Source organism: Nomascus leucogenys, chromosome 17 (genome assembly GCF_006542625.1).
Source record: "Nomascus leucogenys isolate Asia chromosome 17, Asia_NLE_v1, whole genome shotgun sequence".
Lineage (NCBI taxonomy): Eukaryota > Metazoa > Chordata > Mammalia > Primates > Hylobatidae > Nomascus > Nomascus leucogenys.
In genome coordinates, this window is record NC_044397.1 from 85539718 (window position 1) to 85560882 (window position 21165).

The 21165-nt window shown below is 41.1% G+C and overlaps 1 protein-coding gene across 1 annotated transcript in view; it reads right to left on the reverse strand.

The window, feature by feature from the left end:
- Positions 1–21165, reverse strand: part of LOC100604542 (carcinoembryonic antigen-related cell adhesion molecule 8) — a 108577-nt gene that overhangs the window by 67584 nt on the left and 19828 nt on the right. The window lies entirely within an intron of this gene.

Sequence of the window (21165 nt, forward strand, 5' to 3'; positions counted from 1 at the left end):
AAAAATATTTCTACCTAATAAAGGAGTGAGAGTTTCAGACATACTTAAGAAGCCATGTATAAATAACAGGTCTCCCACTCTATAACTAAGGGGTTGAGAAAAATATCGGGTTAGAACCTTTCCTGAGATGTCTATCACAGTCATGCTACAGGAAGAGGGGAGGCCTGGATTAGAGAGAAGAGAGAGGCTGGCTCCAGTGCCCAGAAGGAGGTCCACCCTTCTTCTTTGAATTTCCAGTATCACCTGGGGTTCCTGTGCAGTAATGGCTGCTTAAGCTGCTGGAGCCAGGGGTTTGAATCCTGGGACCCATGGGTCCCATTGGACCATCTGTGAAACTGATTCTGATCTCAGTGACCTCCATCTCCAGGGGCAGTCTGATGGAATCGGCGCTGTCCAGGTTGCTGCCCTCTCCCGAAGCTTGATAATGAGGAGCCCTGGTGTGTCACTATGGAGGAGGCTGGGAAAAAGCTGTTTCTCAGGGCAGCCTGGATCACAAGGTGGGGGCACTTTTGACTTGGCTGCACCTGTGAATTACAGGAATTCTGCTCCATGTCAGCAACCAGCTCCTTCAACTTCGTGTTCCTCTTTGTAGCCGATTCTCTTGCCTGATTCCTGAGCCTGTTCTAGAGTCCTCCTCACAATATGTGATGGTCAGGGCTGTGTGTGGAGACCTAATGAAGGGTCTTGTGTGCTCACACAGAGTGTCCAGGGGACAGGCTTCATGACCTCCCGTGCCCCAACCCCACAACAAGATCTGGATAGTGGACTGGGTCAGATAAAGTCAGAATCCCCAGCATAGGTGTATGTCCTGGCAGTGCTGAGGTCTATGCCCCAGATTAACCCTTAGTCTCTTTGCAAATACATTTATGTTTTGCATGTGTTGTTGGCTGGTCAGTCTCATGTCTCTAAATTCTTGTGTCACTCTGTGGATAAGGTAACAAAGAGTCTGCATATAAGTATATAAAAGCTATCTGATCAGGGTGGGTGTGTTTTACATAGTGAAGTTGTTTTTCAACAAAGACGTTTCAAAAAGCTGTAATAGAATGTATATATAGACACATATGCATATTTATATGTGTTAGATGTTAATATATATTTCTATAAATATACGTATATTTATAGAAATATACATTAAATTTATATATAATGTGCCATTTTAACCACTTCAAAATGTGCAATCAATAAAATAAACCACACACACAATATTACATTACCATCACCACTATTTTTCCTAGAAAATTTTTATCATTTTAAACTAAAGGTCTATATCTTTTAAACAATAACTCCCTATTTTTTTCCACCCTAGACCTTGATAATCTCTAGTATACTCTCTGTCTCTATGAATTTGCCTATTCTTGACGTTTCATATAAATGGAATCATACACATTTGTCATTTTGCTTCTCACGTATTTCACTTCCCATAATGTTTTCAAGGTCTATGAATGTTCCAGTGTGTGTCAGAGTTTTTTTCCTCTTTATGGCAGATTAACATTCTGTTGTATGTGTCACCACATTTGTTTATTCATGTGTTGATGAACACTTAGATTGTTTTCATATTTGATCTTTTGTGAATAATGCTGCAATCAACATTCCCATGTGAGTACCTGTTTGAGTCTCTGGATTCAATTCTTTGGGTATATACCAAGGCATGGATGCTGTTTCATATGAGAATTCTATGATTAGCTTCTTGAGGAACAGCACAACTCTTTCTCCTAGTGGCTGTACTTTTTATAATCTCACCAGCAATGTATGACGATTCTAAATTCTACATAAGGCTTTCACTTGTTATTTAACATTTTAAAAGAATGGTAGCCATATTTGTAGGTGTAATATGGTATCTCATTGTGGCTTTGACTTTGTATTTTCCTAATGACTAATGATGTTGAGTTTCTCTTCATGTCCCTCTTGATGATTTGCATATCTTCTTTGAAGAAATGTCTGTTTGAGTCCTTTGCCCATTTATATAAATTGGGTGGTTTGTATTTTTGTTATTGAGTTATAGCAGTTCTTTATATATTCTGGGCATGAAACCATTGTCTATGTGATTTGCAAATATTATGTCTCATTCTGTGTTTTGTCTTTTTATTTTCTTGATAATATCCTTCGATGCACAAAAGGCTTGCATCTTTAGCCCAATTTATCTATTTTTCCTTTTTGTTTCTCATGCTTTTGGATCATACCTGAGAATCCATTGCACATTTGAGGTCGTTAAGTTTTACCCCTGTGTCTTTTTCTAAGATGTTTTTATGGTTATAGATGTTATAATTAACTCACTGATCCATTTTTAGATAATTGTTTGATATGGTTGGAAGTATAGTTCGCTAAGTTTATTGTTTTGCATGTGGTTATCTAGTTGTTTCTGCACCATTATTTGAAAGGATGATTGTTCCTCCATTAAATTATCTTGACACCCTTGTGTAAGAGCAATTGACTATAAGGGTGAGGGTTTATTTCTGGACTCTCAATTCTATCACTTTGGTCTCTATTTGTATTCTTATGCCAGCAGCTTCTGTTTTTAATAGTTGTAATGTTTTGTGAGATTTCAAATAAGAAAGTTCAAGTTCTGCAATTTATTTTGGCAAAATTGTTTTAGCTATTTCAAGGGTACTTTTTTGAAAAGCAAGGAGGCCAATGTTTTGCAATTGGGAAAGCCTTTTCTGTCTTCTTTTGGAGGGAAATTTTGTTGTCTAGGGATCTTTTCAGGAACTTTATCAAAATAGGTAAATTATCACCACTTCCTTTGCTGAGCTACTGTGTTAAAATGTGTGTTGCCTCCCGTTGAGGAATTGAGAGATCCTGGAAGCACTTGCCCATGTGGTGAAGGACAGTGAGCTCCATAATGAGGGGCACACAAGACATTGCTTTGGGACACAGTGTTGTCAGGGGAGCTGTGTGCATCTCTACTTCTTTATTTTTTGTACAGCTTGCATATCTGCTGGACATACTAGATATTGAAATCTTTGTTCATTGTCTTGGTTCTGGGTTGGCTGACCTGTCAGCTGGAGCTGGAGGACATGCCTGGCAGGGGAGTGACCCCCATGGGAAAGAGCAGGGCTCAGCAGAGTGAAAGCAGCTGGGACCCAGAGAAGCCAAGGAGCTCTGACTCTCAGAAGTCAAAGAGCAGCAGGTGGGTGTTCTCAGGGGCAAATGGACTGCACTGGTGCCCATTGCAGTGGACTGGAAAAAGGTAAGAGGCTTTGGGTATCTCATTTTCTCTCTCAGCTCTTCGGTAGGAGATTTGGGCTCTGGGCTGGTACTGTCCTGCAGCAGGGACAGGGTAGACAGGAATGGCTGCATATCAGGCCTAAGTCCATGTCATCCTCTCAGGCATTGCCACTGAAGATGGAGAATTTTGTTCAGAAGCCCAGCCTGGGCACATGGGAGGAACCACCTCGTTACAATTAATTTAAGAAAACAGTATGCATACTTTATTCTTCTAGAATAATTATTAATGTCATGTTTTACAATGTATCTCTTAAATGAATGGTGAGAATCATCTACATAATGTATGTTTTAAGTGGTCTTTTCTATAATTGCAGCTTTCATATATTGTTATAGACACCATTTTCTTTGGGAACACGCAGGCAGTATGCCTGTGTTCATTTCTACCAGGAAACATTTATGCAGGGTGGAGAGAGTCACATTTCCTTATGAGAGATGGAAGGCATCTGACTACCAGAAAAAGTGTCCAAATGCTGCTGGTAATGATCATGGGGCTGCAGGTGGAGGTCAGTTTAAGGAGGTGTCAGGGAAAGTAATTTGGATAGTCTTTTTTTTTTTTTTTTTTTTTTTTTTTTTTTTACAAAATCATGGGCAGAAGCCACCACCTGGACCCGCCACATGTTGGAATGGAGGAGGAACAGAAATAGAGTGCAGTAAATTAAGAATGAAATCCAAGAGTGGGCAAGAGGTTTGAGAGGTCGACAGGTGTGAGAGGTGGATGGGTGAATGGTGAGAATGTTCAAAACATCTTCTTTCTCTATAATAAGAGAGTATTTAGGCCTCTGAGTCAGACAGTGTCCAGGACAGGGGGAGCAGGATGTTGTCAGCTCTCCTGGCCAAAAGTGAGACTGCAGCAGTGTCCAGTTACTTGGTCCATTTTGGGATTTATTCATATTTTAAAAATGATGCAACAGTATTCAATTTTGAAAATATACAAAAATCCCTATGCTACCATTCATAGATAGCTAAGATGGCCCTAAGATGGTGAGAGAATCAGAATGGGGTTTGGGTTTACGTTGTGTATTTTTTTCTCCCAATATCTACAGAATTCCCTACATCCCACTTTTTAATGTAACCCAGTGGTTGTCATTCCCATTCGCAGTTACAGACCTTTCCAGTTCATGGTTACAGACCATTGGAAAACCCATACCGTTTCTGCTGTGAGGTACAGGCAGCCATGTGGCATCACCTCTAAACATGCCTTCTGGGACATCAAATTGCTGATTAAGTAAAAGTCATTTCAATAGATATTGAAGACCTCAATTTTACCCCTCTCACACTTGTAATTCTTCTACCGAGAGGTGACGGATTTTAGTGGTGATTTGCTTTTATAGATTAGTGTAGATTAATGCTTCTGCCAGGGGCAATTTTTTCATTCGGAAAAGCATTTGGCAAAGTCTGGAGACGTTGCTGGTTGTCAGAGCTGGGGGAGGGAGTCCTGCTGGCCTTGAATGGGTAGAGTCCCCAGATAGTGCTGAACATTCTAGAGCTCACAGAGCCCCACCAGCATGACCTCTACAAAGTTCAGTGCTGAGGAGGAGTGGAGAGCCCTGATATGCCTTCCCTAGCTTCCCTGGAGCTTTTTAGCTTCTCCTTCCATCTGTCTCTACCACTTTCTCACCTCAGCTTGCTCCTTGAACCTTAATGCCCTCCACTTAAACTTGCCCTTAGTTTAAGACCTGCTGTAATCTCTCAACTCCCCTGGCCCCTTTCTGATCCTTAGCAGGGTGTCCTCTAGAGGGCACCCTCGCCTTTCCTGTAGCTTCCCAGGATCCAGATGCCCCCTGCCCTGTGTGGGCACCAGGAATATGGCCATGTGCCCATGTCCCTAAAGATCCTGTCACTCAGGACGTTTGTGTGAGAGCAACTGAGGTGATCTTACCCTCCCCTGCTTTTCTTGGAACATAAAAATTTGTGCAAACCTTGTAGAGTAAAATTTCTTAATGCATGTGAAAATTTAAAAAATAAATATTTTTGCCTCCCAAACTTTCCTGGGAAAAATTCATCACAGTCACAGTCATAAAAAATGACACCTAATCAGTGTTATTCACTGTATTGTTTAACAGCAAAATATTGGGAACAACCTAGACTTTCACCAGTACAATGCTAATTAAACAGGTTACCTTATATCTACACAATAGAATATGATGCAGCTGCATAAAAAGTATGGAATCTTTCAGCTCTTCATATGGAAACACCGCCATGTTCTGTTTTAATTATAGCATCTGAACATCACAGAATAAGATGCAGTTTTTGTACTAGATCTGACCTTAGAACATTATTTTTACTGTTTTTTTTTTTTTTTTTAAGAGAGGGGGTCTCACTCTCATACCCAGGCTGAAGTGCAGTGGCGAGATCATAACTGACTGCAGCCTCAACCTTGTGAGCTGAAGTGATCTTCCTGCCTCAGCCTCCTGAATAGCTGGAATCACAGGCATTTGCCACCATGCCTAGCTAATTTTTTGTGTTTGTTTCTGTACAGATGGGGTTTCACCCAGGCTGGTCTCAAACTTCTGGGCTCAAGTGATCTGCCCACTTTCACTCCCAAAATGCTGGAATTATAAGCAAGTGTCATCACACCTGATTCTGCTTTTTTTTTTTTTTTAACTGGACTGCAGTCTACTCACTCATCACTTCCCCATCAGGCGATTTCTAGTTTTCCTCTATTTCTCTACCATATGTCCATGCCAAAATCCAGATGTATTTGCTTTTGCCTAGAATTAAATTTTTTTTTGTTAAGGAGAAGCCTTAGGAATGGTCTCCTAGCTGATTTTCAGGATTCTCATCTTCACTGTCTAAGCCATAGGTTTCCAACTCTGGGTACTGATTAGAGTCACTTGCAGGGCATTTAAAGCCTACCAATGCCTGTACCATCCCTCAAGTGTATCTGATTTGGCTGATGTATGGTGTGGCCCAGGGATTGGTTGTTTAAAAATGCTTTCAAGGAAAAGGGTCATTTTGCAGTGGAGGAACTTCAGCCCAGTGATCAAAGTTAACATCCCCAGTAATCAAGAGTAACAACATCTTAGGGCATTCTAATATAGTGGATGGAGAAGGTGCAGCATCACCCCTGTGGTATTCTTGTACAAAGTCTATAACCTGAGTTTAATCATGAGAAAATATTCGAAAAGTCCAAACTGAGGGTCATTCTACAAAATAAGTCACCAATACTCTTCAAAAATGTGAAGGTCTTAAAGGTAAAAGAAATCCTGATTAACTTTCCCAGATTAAAGGAGACTGAGAAAACAGTACAGTGAAATGCAGTATGTGATACTAGATTGGCTCCTGGTCCAGAAAAAGGACATTAGTCAGAAGATAGAGGGGATTTGAATAAGGTCTGTACAGGCATTCATTTTACAGTGTTAATAATCATTTATTGATTTTGATGATTAGATGCATATCTATAACGTTAATATTTGGGGAAGTTGAATGAAAAGCATATGAGGACTTTGCCTATTTTTGGAACATTTTTGAAAGTCTGAAATTATTTCAAAATTAAACATTAAAAGAAAAGAAAAGAAATACAGATCTTTTAGATATTTCTATTAAGTTGCCAAAGTTGAAGACCATTTCCCAACTTATCTTGCCTAATACTGTCAGAGTAATCTTCCTGGAAATGCTGTTTGTCATGTTTGTGACCTCAAAGCTTTCCAGTGACTTCTCTTATCTGTAGGATGAAGTTCCAATTATGTAGGCTGTCATTCAGTGCCCTCATAGCATAGCCCTAATCTCCCTTTTTTCTGATCTGTGTTGAAGGACCTGACCAACATTTTACTTTCTTATGTCCAAGCCTATTCTAATTTTTTCTTGCTTATGTAATGCCCTTCCCTGTCTTCTCAACTGTGGGAGTTCAGTCAGGGTGGTGGGAAAGATTTTAGAAGAAAAATTATAAAGATAGTTATAGGAAATAGTCACAAACCTTGGAAGGCCGGGTGGTTTGCATAGCTTCAGTAAAAGGTTTGGCTGAAGGCAGCTGAATTATCTTAAAAGCTTAGGGTGTAGATACATAGGAATGTAGAGGAGTTTATTTAAATAGCTTGTTTACTCAGGTGGTCCTAAAACCAACATTTAATCTTATGCTGGGGGAACTACTTGGGAGGTCTGCAATGTCAATTACCTTCTAGTGGTGTTTACTCAAGACCTTTGTCATTTAATCTGTACTAAATAAATGTGAACTTTGCTGGCTGATCAGGGCCACAGCTGCTGACTCTTTACCAGAAGGGTCTGGACCCTTCTCTGTATTGGTGAGTAGTGACTTGGCAGCCTAGCCTGCTCTTTCGCTGTATATTTTTGTCTGAGTGTATTTGTTCATCCGTTGCTGGGTCAGGGTGTGCCGGTTGGACCCAGACAGTTGGTGCCCCATGTGAGGACCTGGCATGTTGGTGCCCAGGTCTGAGGTATAGCTGCAAAGAATCGCGAACCCTCAAAAATGAAGAAGACTGTGCCATTGGTAAGCCAGTAAGTCGATAAGTCAGTAAGTCAGTAGGTCATTGGTGCCTGCTTGGGATCTCCAAGTTCGAGGGAATTGTTCAGGCTAGGGTTTGATCCTGGGACAATAGTTATCAGCACAACAGAAGCAGTATATAAAAGTATTCAAACAGCTGCTTAAAGCCACTGGAACCTCTGTTTTGCAGGCTCAATTAAGGGACCTAATGCAAATTGTATCACTTAACCCATGGTTCCTGGAAGAAGGTACACTAGACCTAGAGCTTTGGGAACAAGTGGGAAGAAATTTTTTTTTTTTTTTTTTTTTTTTTGAGACAGAGTCTCCCTCTGTCACCCAGGCTGGAGTGCAGCGGCACAATCTCGGCTTACTGCAAGCTCTGCCTCATGGGTTCATGCCATTCTCCTGCCTCAGCCCCCTGAGTAGCTGGGACTACAGGTGCCTGCCACCACGCCTGGCTATTTTTTTTTTATTTTTAGTACAGACAGGATTTCACCCTGTTAGCCAGGATCGCCTCGATCTCCTGACCTCGTGTGCAAGAGCAACGGGTCCCAGTAATCTTTAATGCTATGGGCTTTAGTGAGGTCTAGTCTGGTCCCATTATACACAGAAGAGCCTAAAAAGGGGAAGAAGGAAGAACCGTCACCTATTTTACCACCCTTGAGTCCCTCAGCCCCACTATCACCATGCCAAAATATCAAAGAGGAAACCGAGGTTTTGCCTCAGCCCCCTCCTCCAATAAATAAGAAAAAAGACAAGGGATACACTACAGCTATGGGACCCTGTCTTAAGCAAGCGGCATTAGAAAGAAGGGGAGCTTTTAGCCTACCCTGTGATGCAAAATCAATAAGGTAATCAGGTGTATGTTTATAGAGAGATAAGGAAAGGCATTAATGGGTGTAGCACACCAACATGGCACATGTATACATATGTAACAAACCTCTACATTGTGCACATGCACCCTAGAACTTAAAGTATAATAAAAAAAAAAGAAAAAGAAAGAAAAAGCATTAGAAGCCGAAGCCGCGCAGCCAGTCGGGCTGCGGGCGAAAGGAAAGCCTCAGCTGCAAAAAAGCTCGCACCGCCCAAGCTGGCAGGGTTCGCCCAGGCCGGCAGCATCCGCGCAGCGGTGGGAGGAGGGAACGGTGCAGACAAAAAGGGGCACGGACAAAAAGTGGAGCCTAAGCAAGCACAGTGCGGCCGCAGCCCAGGACCCGCCCCGCTGTCCTCCGGCTCCACGGGGGGCCCACGTTAAAATCTCCTGTGTTTCTTGTACACAAGGAACATCCCAAATTATAATTCTCTGTTAAGATTGAAGTTAAATTTAAATTATAATTATGGCCACCGTTTTTCCTCCGCTACCCGTGATGTGGCTCTCTCAAAATCTTAATTGGGTGAAAGAGTGACCTCTGAAGGGAGAGAAATTACAAAGAGCCCATGAATTAGTTGAGGAACGATTACAAGCCGGCCATATAGAACCATCTAACGGCCCTTGGAATTCGCCCATTTCATCATTCCCAAAAGTCTGGCAAATGGAAACTTTTGCATGACTTACGTGCTATTAATGCTAATCTACAGCCTATGGGACCCCTTTCCCTGCGGCGATTCCTCAAGATTGGCCTATAATTATTATTGACTTAAAAGACTGTTTTTATACTATTCCTCTTGCAGAACAGAACAGAGAAAAATTTGCGTTTACATTACCAGCTATTAAAGTCTGTGAGATTTTACGCTGATAATGCTGTTTCTTTCTATGTACAGAATAAAGACAAGATGAGACCAAATATTCTTCTCCCTACTTGTCTCTTCCTACCTGCTTTCCCTCCTTTAAGAAGATGTGTAAATACCAGGCCTCCTGAAAACCGCCTCAAAGACACAACAAGCCATAGAGGGTTTCTACAACTTGTGTTTTTCTAGAGTATGCCCTCAAGCTCTGGTCCAATAAACCTCAATTGTTTCAGAAACAAACCTCAACTGATTCAGACACTTGAATCAGGCACTCAATTTGGTTAACATTTTGCCAACCGTGAAGGGGTCCTCTTAATGGAGTTTAGAACCTTTGACCTGCAGTGCTTCTTTTGTTCATGCTCACTACCAACTATAGAGCTTTAGTTCTCACCAGTCGTGTGACTTTCTGAGAACTGGATCCTACTTTCTCTTGAGGTCCCTGCTCTCTCCGATTTTTTTGTTTGAGATGTGAGTTTTGTTTTTTCATGGAACTCCTCTCCTCATGGAGCTTTGCTCACTTCCTAAAAGGGAAATGAGTTTCCTGCTCCTGTGACAATGGAGAGCAGACTACAGCTTGGTCCCTGCTCAACTAAGGAGCTGGTTTGGGATTTTGTTTTAGAATTTGGTAGCTGCAGGATAAGGCTTATTACTACTTCATTCTAAGCTCTCCTTATGCTTAGAGTGTTGAACAGTATGTAAATAGTGCAATCGCTATTTGTGTTTTTGGCTTTTATCATTCTTCCTTTGGATTTGACCAACTCTTCACCTTGTCTAATGTCCAAAACACCTTTTGCTTGGTCAAATCCAAATCTAACAGGAGCTCTAAATTATGGTGAAGCAGGCCTTTAGGTTGGCTAAAATTCTGTAACTGCAGAACATCCAATTCCACCTCTAGAAACACCTGTTTGTTGAAGAAAATACAAATATTTTAACAGACAATATATTTCTTTGACAAATTTTGATGTGTCTGTCAGAGGGCCAGCAAATAGAAGTGGCCATGCACAATTGCCTTTTGTGGAAAAAATCTACATCATAGAGAATCATTATTAATGCAGGCATGTCTTGCCTTATCTGGATCTGGGAAAAATGGACTGAATCTGATACCTTAAAGATAAACAAGTTTAGCATTGATTTTTCTCTGAGGGCTGCTACCTGCAAGGTTTCACTGACACAAGACCAGCTTTGCTAACTGAACTTCCTTTCTTTCTCCCATGACCTGTATTACCACTAAAACCTGATTTACCTCCATAACCTCGTTTTGGACATGCAGAAATGCAGACAAGTAATCAGCCAGCTAAAGGGTAAAATTGTATTAGTCTCAAGTTTCCTGGCTTCTCTCTGTGCATTCTTTCCAATTGGATGGTAAAAATGACTGTTTTCTCCACCAAATTTTGATTAATGGGAGAAGATTTGTGTTGGACTAGTCTTGGTGTAGTAATTCTGGTGTACTTTTTAGTAATGTTGGGGTATGAATATTTTGATTGTTTAATCCATTTCCTCCCAGAAAGTCTTTTCCTTTATCTCTTTCCTTCTGTGTTGTTCATAAAGGGAGGTACTAGATAAGTTTTCTCTCATCTTGTCATATGTCCTTGTGGGCTTGCTTTGTGACCAAGTCAGAGCACTCACTCTTGGTCTCCACCATCGGGGGAGGAGTCATTTTTGAGTCACATTAGGTGACCAGCTGTAACATGGCTGAGAACCTGAGGTTTTTTATTTTGTTTCGTTTTCCAAATGTGTTAAGCTCCCAGGAGGGCTTGTCATAAGAAGTCCCATCCAGGCCGGGCGTGGTAGCTCACGCCTGTAATCCCAGCACTTTGGGAGGCCAAGGCGGGTGGATCACGAGGTCAGGAGATTGAGACCATCCTGGCTAACACGGTGAAACCCCGTTCCTACTAAAAATACAAAAAAATTAGCCGGACATGGTGGCAGGCGCCTGTAGTCCCAGCTACCTGGGAGGCTGAGGCAGGAGAGTGGTGTGAACCAGGGAGGTGGAGCTTGCAGTGAGCCAAGATCATGTCACTGCACTCCAGCCTGGGTGACAGTGAGACTCCATCTCAAAAAAAAAAAAATCCCATCCATCAGGGACTTTTGTCGTCCCAAGTCTTGTTGCTTGGATAGGGCTGTGGCAACAAGAGTCTTTTGCTTTCCTAAGCCTATTCCTGAGAGTACATATTTTATTTTAGGGTGGGGGAAAAGATCATTTGGATTGGTTTTTCACTGAAGAGGCTGTTGGATTGAGTCACTTAGAATCAATACACGACTGGAAATTCTAATTGTCCATGGCCAGAAGATGGATTCTTTAAATTGGGACTTCTAAGTTAAAAGATATTTTAGAGATCTCTTATTCCAAACAGTTGATCAGAGGATTGAATTTCAAAGAAAGATACCTGATAGTGTTATGGCTAGCCTTAACATTTCTTTTGACTAAATTACAGAGCAAAAACTCACCTAAAACAAAGTAATTTTGTTTTGTAAGCTCAAACTGCTTGACTTAGATAGTCTGAGAAAATAAGAATAAAAGCCACTTTACCTTGTCATCGAATAGTTAAAATTTTATGCTTTTACTGCTGCAGCCTGGATTTAATTTCGGGTCAGGGAACCAGCCTTGTTTTAATATTTGTGTGATTTTTGAGTTTTTGAGGTGCTCCTTCACCTCTTTGGAGATGCCTCATACATCCTTGGCTAAGCCATAATCTTGGTTAAGCCTTATTAGTTTCATTTGGGAGGATAGTTTTCGTTCAAAAAAAAAAAAATCAAAAGCCAGAAATATGAGCTGTTTTTCCTACCTAAAATCTGATATTAAGAAGTCTGAGGCCGGGCACGGTGGCTTACGCCTGTAATCCCAGCACTTTGGGAGGCCGAGATGGGTGGATCACGAGGTTAGGAGATCAAGATCATCCTGGCTAACATGGTGAAACCCTGTCTCTACTAAAAATACAAAAAATTAGCCTGGCATGGTGGTGGGCACCTGTAGTCCCAGCTACTGAGGAGGCTGAGGCAGGAGAATGGCATGAACCTGGGAGGTGGAGGTTGCAGTGAGCCGAGATCGTGCCACTGCACTCCAGCCTGGGTGACAGAGTGAGACTCTGTCTCAAAAAAAAAAAAAAAAATTCTGAAAGTGTTACAGTAGGTAGCTGGTCAGACATGAGCAGGGCAGGAGAGATCCTTCCACCCCCACACACTAGAAATGTCTAGTGATCATCACCAGGTGATAGTCAAGTCAGGTGGTTGTTAACTGTCTCTCTAAAGTAATAATTGGTTGCAGGTAGTGCCAGGGAGATATAGTCTCACAATAGATAGAAAACACCTGAAACAGGTGATCAGCAGCTTCCTAAGTTCTCAGAAGTTGAGCAAGTGGGCTCAAATATATGCATTAAGAGGCAACATAATAGAATTTCTGGTATATGACCTTCCAGGGACTTTTTTTTTGTTTTTTTTTACATTTTAGAAGCATCATTTTTTAGGAACTATGTTTTTAAATTTTTTATTTTATTTTATTTTTAAATCTTTTATTTCCATAGGTTTTTGGGGATTTGGTATTTAATTACATAAGTTCTCTAGGGGTGATTTGTGAGATTTTGGTGCCATCACCTGAGCAGTATAAACTGAACTCAATTTGTATAGTCTTTTATCCCTCACCCCCTTCCCACCCTTTTCCCCAAGGCCATTGTATCATTCTTACGCCTCTGCATCCTCATAGTTTAGCTCCCACTTATGAGTGAGAACATACGGTGTTTGGTTTTCGATTCCTGAGTTACTTCATTTAGAATAATTGTCTCCAGTTTCTTCAAGATTGCTGCGAATGCCATTAATTCATTCCTTTTATGGCTGAGTAGTATTCAATCATATATATACCACAATTTCTTTATCCACTCATTTATAGTTTACATTCCCACCAGCAGTGTAGACGTGTTCCCTTTTCACCATTTCCACACCAACATCTATTATTTTTATTTATTTATTTATTTTTGAGATGGATGGAGTTGCTCTGTCACCCAGGCTGGAGTGCAGTGGCATGAGCTTGGCTTACTGTAACTTCTGCCTCCCATGTTCAAGCCATTTGTCTGCCTCAGCCTCTGGAGTAGCTGGGATTACAGACATGTGCCACCTCACCCGGGTAATTTTTTTGTATTTTTAGTAGAGACAGGGTTTCATCATGTTGTACACGCTGGTGTCTAACCCCTGACCTTAAGTGATCTGCCCACCTTGGCCTCCCAAAGTGTTGGGATTACAGGTGTGAGCCACCGTGCCTGGCCAACAACTATTATTTATTCATTTTTTGATTATGAACATTCTTGCAGGAGTAAGGTGGTATCACATTGTGGTTTTGATTTGCATTTCCCTGATTATTAGTGATATTGAGCATTTTTTCATATGTTTGTTAACCATTTGTATATCTTCTTTTGAGAATTGTTTATTCACGTTCTTAGCCCACTTTTTGATGGGATTGTTTGTTTGCTAATTTGTTTGAGCTTCTTATAGATTCTAGATATTGGTTATCTTTCAGATATATAGATTGTGAAGATTTTCTTTCACTCTGTGGGTTATATGTTTAGTCTGCTGACTGTTGCTTTGCTGTGCAGAAGGTCTTTAGTTTAATTGTCTCACCTATTTATTTTTGCTTTTGTTGCATTTGCTTTTGGGTGTTTGGTCATGAACTTTTTGCCTAAGCCAATGTCTAGAAGGGTTTTTCCAATGTTATCTTCTAGAATTTTTATAGTTTCAGGTCTTAGATTTAAGTCCTTGATTCATCTTGAGTTGATTTTTGTATGAGGTAAGAGATGGGGATCCAGTTTTATTCTCCTACATTCAGCTTGCCAATTATTTCAGCACCATTGTTGAGTAAGGTGTCCTGTTTGGCCATGCTTCAAGTGTACTTTACTTTCTTTAATTTCTGCTCTAAAGCTTTTAAATAAACTTTACATAAACTTTCACTCTTGCTCTAAAACTTGCCTCAGTCTTTTCTTCTGCCTTATGACCCTTAGTTGAATTCTTTCTTCTGAAGAACAAGAATTGAGGCTGCTGCAGACTTCTACAGATTTGCTGCCATTAATATACTTTAGTGCCGTTCTACTTGATAGAATATATATAAAATATATGTATTCATAGAGGCCTTGAATCTACATTCTTGCTGCACTTTAGGTAAACAATCCAGGTAAAAGACTAAAACTTATTTTGGAAATACATTGGTCCCATATGATTTCTATTTCATAAAAATGGGAGACAGGAGGGGGAAAATTATTTTTCAGAAGAAAACAACAGAACAACGGTTATTAAATTTTAGATCTGTTCATTTTTTTTGAATTTTGTTATTTACGTACAATTTGGACTGAATCCTAAACTTTTTCCTGGCTACAAATTTCAAAACTAATGGTTTGAGAATTTTCTTCCATTTTTCTTCCATTTTGGTATATTATAAATTAAAACTGTGCTTTAAAAATTTTTTTTATTTTCTTATTACACTTTTAAGTTCTGGGATACATGTGCAGAACCTGCAGGTTTGTTACATAGGTATACACATGGCATGGTGTTTTGCTGCAGCCATTAACCCATCATCTACATTAGGTATTTCTCCTAATGCTATCCCTCCCTCCCCTAGTCCCCCACCCCTCAACAGGCCTCAGTGTGTGATGTTCCCCTCCCTCTGTCCATGTGTTCTCATCGTTCAACTCCCACTTATGAGTGAGAACATGTGGTGTTTGGTTTTCTGTTCCTGTGTTAGTTTGCTGAGAATGGTGGTTTCCAGCTTCATCCATGTCCGGCAAAGGACATGAACTCATCATTTTTTATGGCTGCATCAAATTCCATGGTGTATATGTACCACATTTTCTTTATCCAGTCTATCATTGATAGGCATTTGGGTTGGTTCCAAGTCTTTGCTATTGTGAATAGTGCCACAATAAACATATGTGTGCATGTGTCTTTATAGTAGAATGATCTATAATCCTTTGGGTATATACCCAGTAATGGGATCACTGGATCAAATGGTATTTCTTGTTCTAGATCCTTGAGGAATCACCACACTGTCTTCCACAATGGGTGAACTAATATCCACTCCCACCAACAGTGTAAAAGTGTTCCTATTTCTCCACATCCTCTCCAGCATCTGTTGTTTCCTGACCTTTTAATGATCACCTTTCTAACTGGCATGAGATGGTATCTCATTGGGGTTTTGATTTGCATGTCTCTAATGACCAGTGCTGATGAGCTTTTTTTCATATGTTTGTTGGTCACATAAATGTCTTATTTTGAGAAGTGTCTGTTCATGTGCTTTGCACACTTTTTGATGGGGTTGTTTGTTTTTTTCTTGTAAATTTGTTTAAGTTTCTTGTAGATTCTGGATATTAGCCTTTTGTCAGATGGATAGATTAAACCTTGCAAGCTGAAACTAGATGACTTACGTAAAGTTCTGGAGAAATCATAGCAACTTATATATAAACAACCTTTGTGCCTGCCTGTGTGTGGACTACACAAAAGGTACACATGATCACTGGATTCAGACTGCAATTCAGAGAAATGTGTCAGATTGTCATTGCAATTGGAAGATGCTTCAGAAACTCTAGAAAACCTAGTCTATAGGCTGCTCCAGACATTACAGGTGAGGCAACATACAACTGAAAGGGTTAGAGCAATGTTTGCCAAACGAATTGCTCTAATTGAAGCAGCAGTTGTGTGACTTTAATAAGGTTCCAGGATTATACTGTCCCTTTGTTGCTGTGAATTCCCTTTACCCTTTTCTGATTTGTCTTCATCCCCTTTTCCATGGGACATGACTTCTTAAGAATGAGCCTTCCTAGTGATGTAGGATCAGATGAAACATACAGTCACAAAGTCATGTCTTCTACAATGCTTTCTCTGAAAGCTTTTGAAGAATCGGGGGGCCAGGTGTGCTGGCACAGGCCTGTAATCCTGGCACTTTGAGAGTCCAAGGCAGGAGGATCACTTGAAACCAGGTGTTTAAGACCAGCCTGAGCAACAAAGGGAGGTCACGTCTCTACAAAATATAAAATAAATCAAATTAGCCAGGTGCAGTGGTGCATGCCTATAGTCTCAGATACTTGGGAGGCTAAGGTGGGAGGACCACTTTAGCCCAGGAGTTCAAGGCAGCAGTGAGTAAACTCCAGTCTGGGTGACAGAGCAAGGTTGTGTCTCTAAAAGAAAAAAAAAGAAAGAAAAGAAAAAGAACGGGGTAAACAGGAAAGCCAAAGATCTCGGGCATCTCCAGATGATTGCCTGAACAAATTGTTTTTTCCTGGCTTCAGAACCTTTCAAGATGTATATTTCTTTGTAAAAGAAAGACATGCCAATTGTAAATTTAAGTGAGCAATCAAAGTGTAGCTCCTAAAACTGAAGTATTTTAACTCTCATTCTGATAATATTTATTTTCTCAGGCACAGAAGAAAGATAAGATTAGATCAATTGTTTTTCTGCCCACTCCATCTCTTCCTACCTGCCTTCTCCCCTTTAATCAAATTTATAAATACTAAGCCTCCTGAAACCTCTTCAGAGAAAACACAAGCCACAGAGATTTTTTGCAACTCATGTTTTCCCAGGGTGCACCGTCAAGCTCTGGCTCAATGAAACTCAATTGGTCAAGACCCTTGCCTCAGTCAGTCATTCTGGATAACCACCATGAGTCCTGCAAAGCCCTTCAGTAATCTGTCGCCTTCCTAGGTGATGTGTACCCAGGTGAGTCAGGTCCTCGTGAGTCAAACACTCGTCTTCCTTTTCTGTCTTTCCCAACCCTACCACTCAGTGCTGTGTGTTCTGATCTGACCCCAGCTCCCAGGTTGTTTTTATTGGTCTAAGAAAGCAAGACCAGGAGGGGCAGGTTGAGAAGGAAGTAAGAGGCCAACAGCCAGGGAAAGTGGCAGGTGGGGCTGTCATTGCTCAAAGCCACACACCCTGGGTGAATTTTATGAATTTTTCTGGATTCAGAATCTTTTCCCTGTGTGTCTGTCTAGAAACTCACCCTCCTCCTACTTTCTTCTCATTGCCCTTTCTGTTTCGAGTGCACTCGTTTATGGCCAGAGAATGGCTATGCAAATAGTTGACAATAGAATAAAAAATGACTTTTTGTGAGACTTGGAAGCTGGTGTTTCTCTTTTCCAAAAGAGATTGAGGTTTCTAAAAGCTAGCTTTTATGCAGGGCTGTGTAGTTGTGAGTGTAGTTTTAGGGAACAGGTGGATAAGTGAAGGGTGAGACAGAAAACAAAATGCTGGCTGTTTGTCAAATCCTGAAAGTAAATGGGATAAAAATCATTTTTGGAGGAGGATGTCATTCAGGAGACCTTGTAAATCTTAGAGTGTCCTCTTACCAGGTGAAGTGGAGGATGAGGTTGAATTATGGAGTTAGGTGACAGTGGGTACATGCTTCTCTGCCTCAGTTTTTTGTTTTTTTAATCTAAAAATGGGGATTGTGGCACTTGGGATTTTTTGATGAGGACTGTAGTTACCTGGAAAGCTCTTAGGATAGTGCCTGGTGCATAGTGAGTGTTACATCAGTGTGAGCTGTTATAATTATGGGCATAGACAAAGGTGCCACTCTGGCCATCCAGAGTGGGGAGGTATTTTCCGGTCAGGGTCCAGGCAGGCCAGCTGGAGATGAAGCTGATTAGTGGGGAAGCTTAACTTCCAGGAGTGGAAGAATTTAGGAGTAAACAGAATGCACAACATTCTGGAAACATTCCTTTACCCAACAGTAGGGATACTCAGAGTGGGTGTGGCTTCCGTGGCAATCATTATCTCCTGGGAATCTAAGAATGTGTCCTAGAGTCAAATGGCTTTGATGTAAGCCAAACCCAGAAATGGGCTTCAGGGCTGCCTTGCACATAGCATTCATTCATCTTGAAAAAGGAAAGCATTCATCTTGCTAAAGGAATCCCCTCTTCTGGCCCAGGCCATTATTTTTGTTTTTGTACTATCCTAATTTTTAAGGTGTAAGGAGAAAGACTGAAGAATAAAATAATGAAGTACATGTATGAAATAACAGGATAGAATTGAGACTGGTACGTGTAAGTTAAGAGAAATTGTGTATAAATTTTGTGTGAACATAAAAAGGATTTCTTGTTGCAAACAGACCTCTCCGTATAAATAATACCCATTGCCTTGAGTGGATAGCAGACCACATCACAAGAACATTCCAGCAGAGTCATGAGAGAATGGGTAGTGTGGCTTCTTTAATTGGCAGGTTGGACTGAGTAAGTTACTGAAGAGAAAGGAGTTGAAGGAGAAGATGGGTGAGGGCAAGAAAAATGTGAAGGGGAAAGGAAAGGACTGAAAGGAATGTTTACCAAGGGCTCATCAGGTACCAGGCTCTGTGACTAATGTCTTACACATGTTAATTGACTCTTCCACTGTCATTTTCTGATGCAGTAAGAGTCAGCCTTACACTGCAGATGAGGAAAGAGGCTGAGGGAGGTCAAATGAGTGGCCCAAGGTCACCCAGCCACTTCATAGCAGAGCTAGTGTGTTTCACTGTGGTTTGTGCAGACAGAAAAGTGAGACATGTAAGGAAGGCAAAACATTTTTGTTGTGGGTGATGTTTATGAAAGTGACCTGTATGAGGCAGAATAATGGCCTCTTAAAAATGTCCACATCAGGGCCGGGCGCAGGGGCTCACGTCTGTAATCCCAGCAGTTTGGAAGCCTGAGACAGGTGGATCAAGAGGTCAGGAGTTCGAGACCAGTCTGGCCAACATGGTGAAACCCCGTTTCTACTAAAAATGCAAAAATTAGCTGGGTGTGGTGGGGGACACTGTAATACCAGCTACTTGGGAGGCTGAGGCAGGAGAATCATTTGAACCTGGGAGGCGGAGATTGCAGTGAGCCCAGATTGTGCCACTGCATGCCAACTGGGCAACATGAGTGAAACTCTGTCTCAAAAAAAGAAAAGAAATCCACATCCTAACTCTTGGAACATATGCATTTACTTTTCTTGGCAAAAACACTGTTCAAAGGTGATGAAGTTGAGTATCTTGAGATGGAAAGCTTATTCTGCCTTAGCTGGGTGGCTCCCAGTGTCATCATAAGGGTCCCTGTAAGTGAAAGAGAAAGGCAGGAGGGTCAGGGTGAGAATGATGCAGCCTGAGAGACTCCACTGGCCATTGCTTGCTGTGAGCATGTGTGATAAGACAAAATTACAACTAATTTAGCTATAGATGTAATTGGCTTTTATTTGTGATTTATGATTTGGGGCAGCTCTCCCTCTACAGATGCTTCAGCATCCCAAGTAGCTGGGACTATATTGCGGGATCTGGCCTGCAGCCTGCAATGCAACGGGGCTCTTTCTGTGTTCCCAGACAGATCGGCAGGTTGAGAAATAAAAGACACACACAAGATAGTGAAAGCTGGGCATAGGGGGATCACCGCCTTCTGGTCCTGCGATGCTGCCAATGCACTGGATATACCAGCATTTATTATTAAGTTTAGTGAGAATGGGGGTAGGTTAGTGAGGGATTTAGGGTCATTTATAGGCTCTCCAAAAGGATAACATTCCATTCCCAGAGCTATGGACATCTGCTTTTCTGGGATAATAATCTTGGTAATGTGAAACCTCCCTGACTGCACAACCATTCATAGGCTCTCTGCAGGGGGAAGCACATCATGTGCTGTTGGCTCATTCTGGCAGCCCAACCTGGCATTTGTCTTTACACAATCCTGCATGCAATTTTGTATTTACAATAATCAGGAGCATTTCATCTTTTATTCTATAGCAATAGTTTCAGGGGGTCTCCCTTCATCTCCCCCTTTTCTCTGATTTAAATGAACCATAGCAGTCATAGCTTGGCACTGATCACGATTGGATTGAAGAATATTTTTTCCAATTTTACACATGAACAATAAGCCTATAGCACAAATTATACACAGAACTAAATTAATGATAGTGGATCCTCCCAGATATTTTACCTATTGAATGGGGTTGAGATTAGATAACCCCTCAGAGATACCTTCTAAAACTTCAGCACTGGGTAAAGCAGTTAAGTGTGCTTGAGAGGCCTCAAAAATCTGTTCTTTTACCTTGCTTATGTCTAAACTTAAATTATCTTCACTTCCTTGTTAATGGCATTTTACCAATTCCCAATTGTGAACAGACTCATTATATTGGAATGGAGTTATATATGGCTTCAGGAACAGAGACGCTCTTGTTCTCTCCACCGCATGAGGGAGACTACCAGTATGACTATCAGGAGGAAAATATCAAGAGTTTGGAATATGTATCTTAGGCAAGATGCAAACCAACTACAATAGGATAGATCAAAGAAGAAGCCAGAAGAGTCTAGTCATTTTAAGCAGGCAGCACATTTATTGATTTTTACAACTGAGTCTCTGTAATACCCGATGTATTTATCCATGTGCAACAAGAAGTGTCAGAAACTGCACAGGCTCCTCGCTATTCAGCTGGTAGAGAGCAATTCTATTATCTAGCATTGCACGTCTATGTTAAATTAAAACAGGGAGTGAGAATAGGCAAGTATAGAAGTGGAAGCCTAAAAAAAACTCCATACATTTGAGGAAAAAGTTGTGTTACAGATGCAGCTAACATCAGCCTTTGAGTGGACTAAAGGATCTCTTGTTATGTAAAAATGTGTGGGCTGGGTGCGGTATCTCACGTGTGTAATCCCGGAACTTTGGGAGGCTGAGGCGTGCGGATCACCTGAGGTCAGGTGTTCGAGACCAGCGTGACCAACATGGAGAAACCCTGTCTCTACTGAAAACACAAAATTAGCTGGGTGTGGTGGTGCATGCCTGTAATCCCAGCTACTTGGGAGG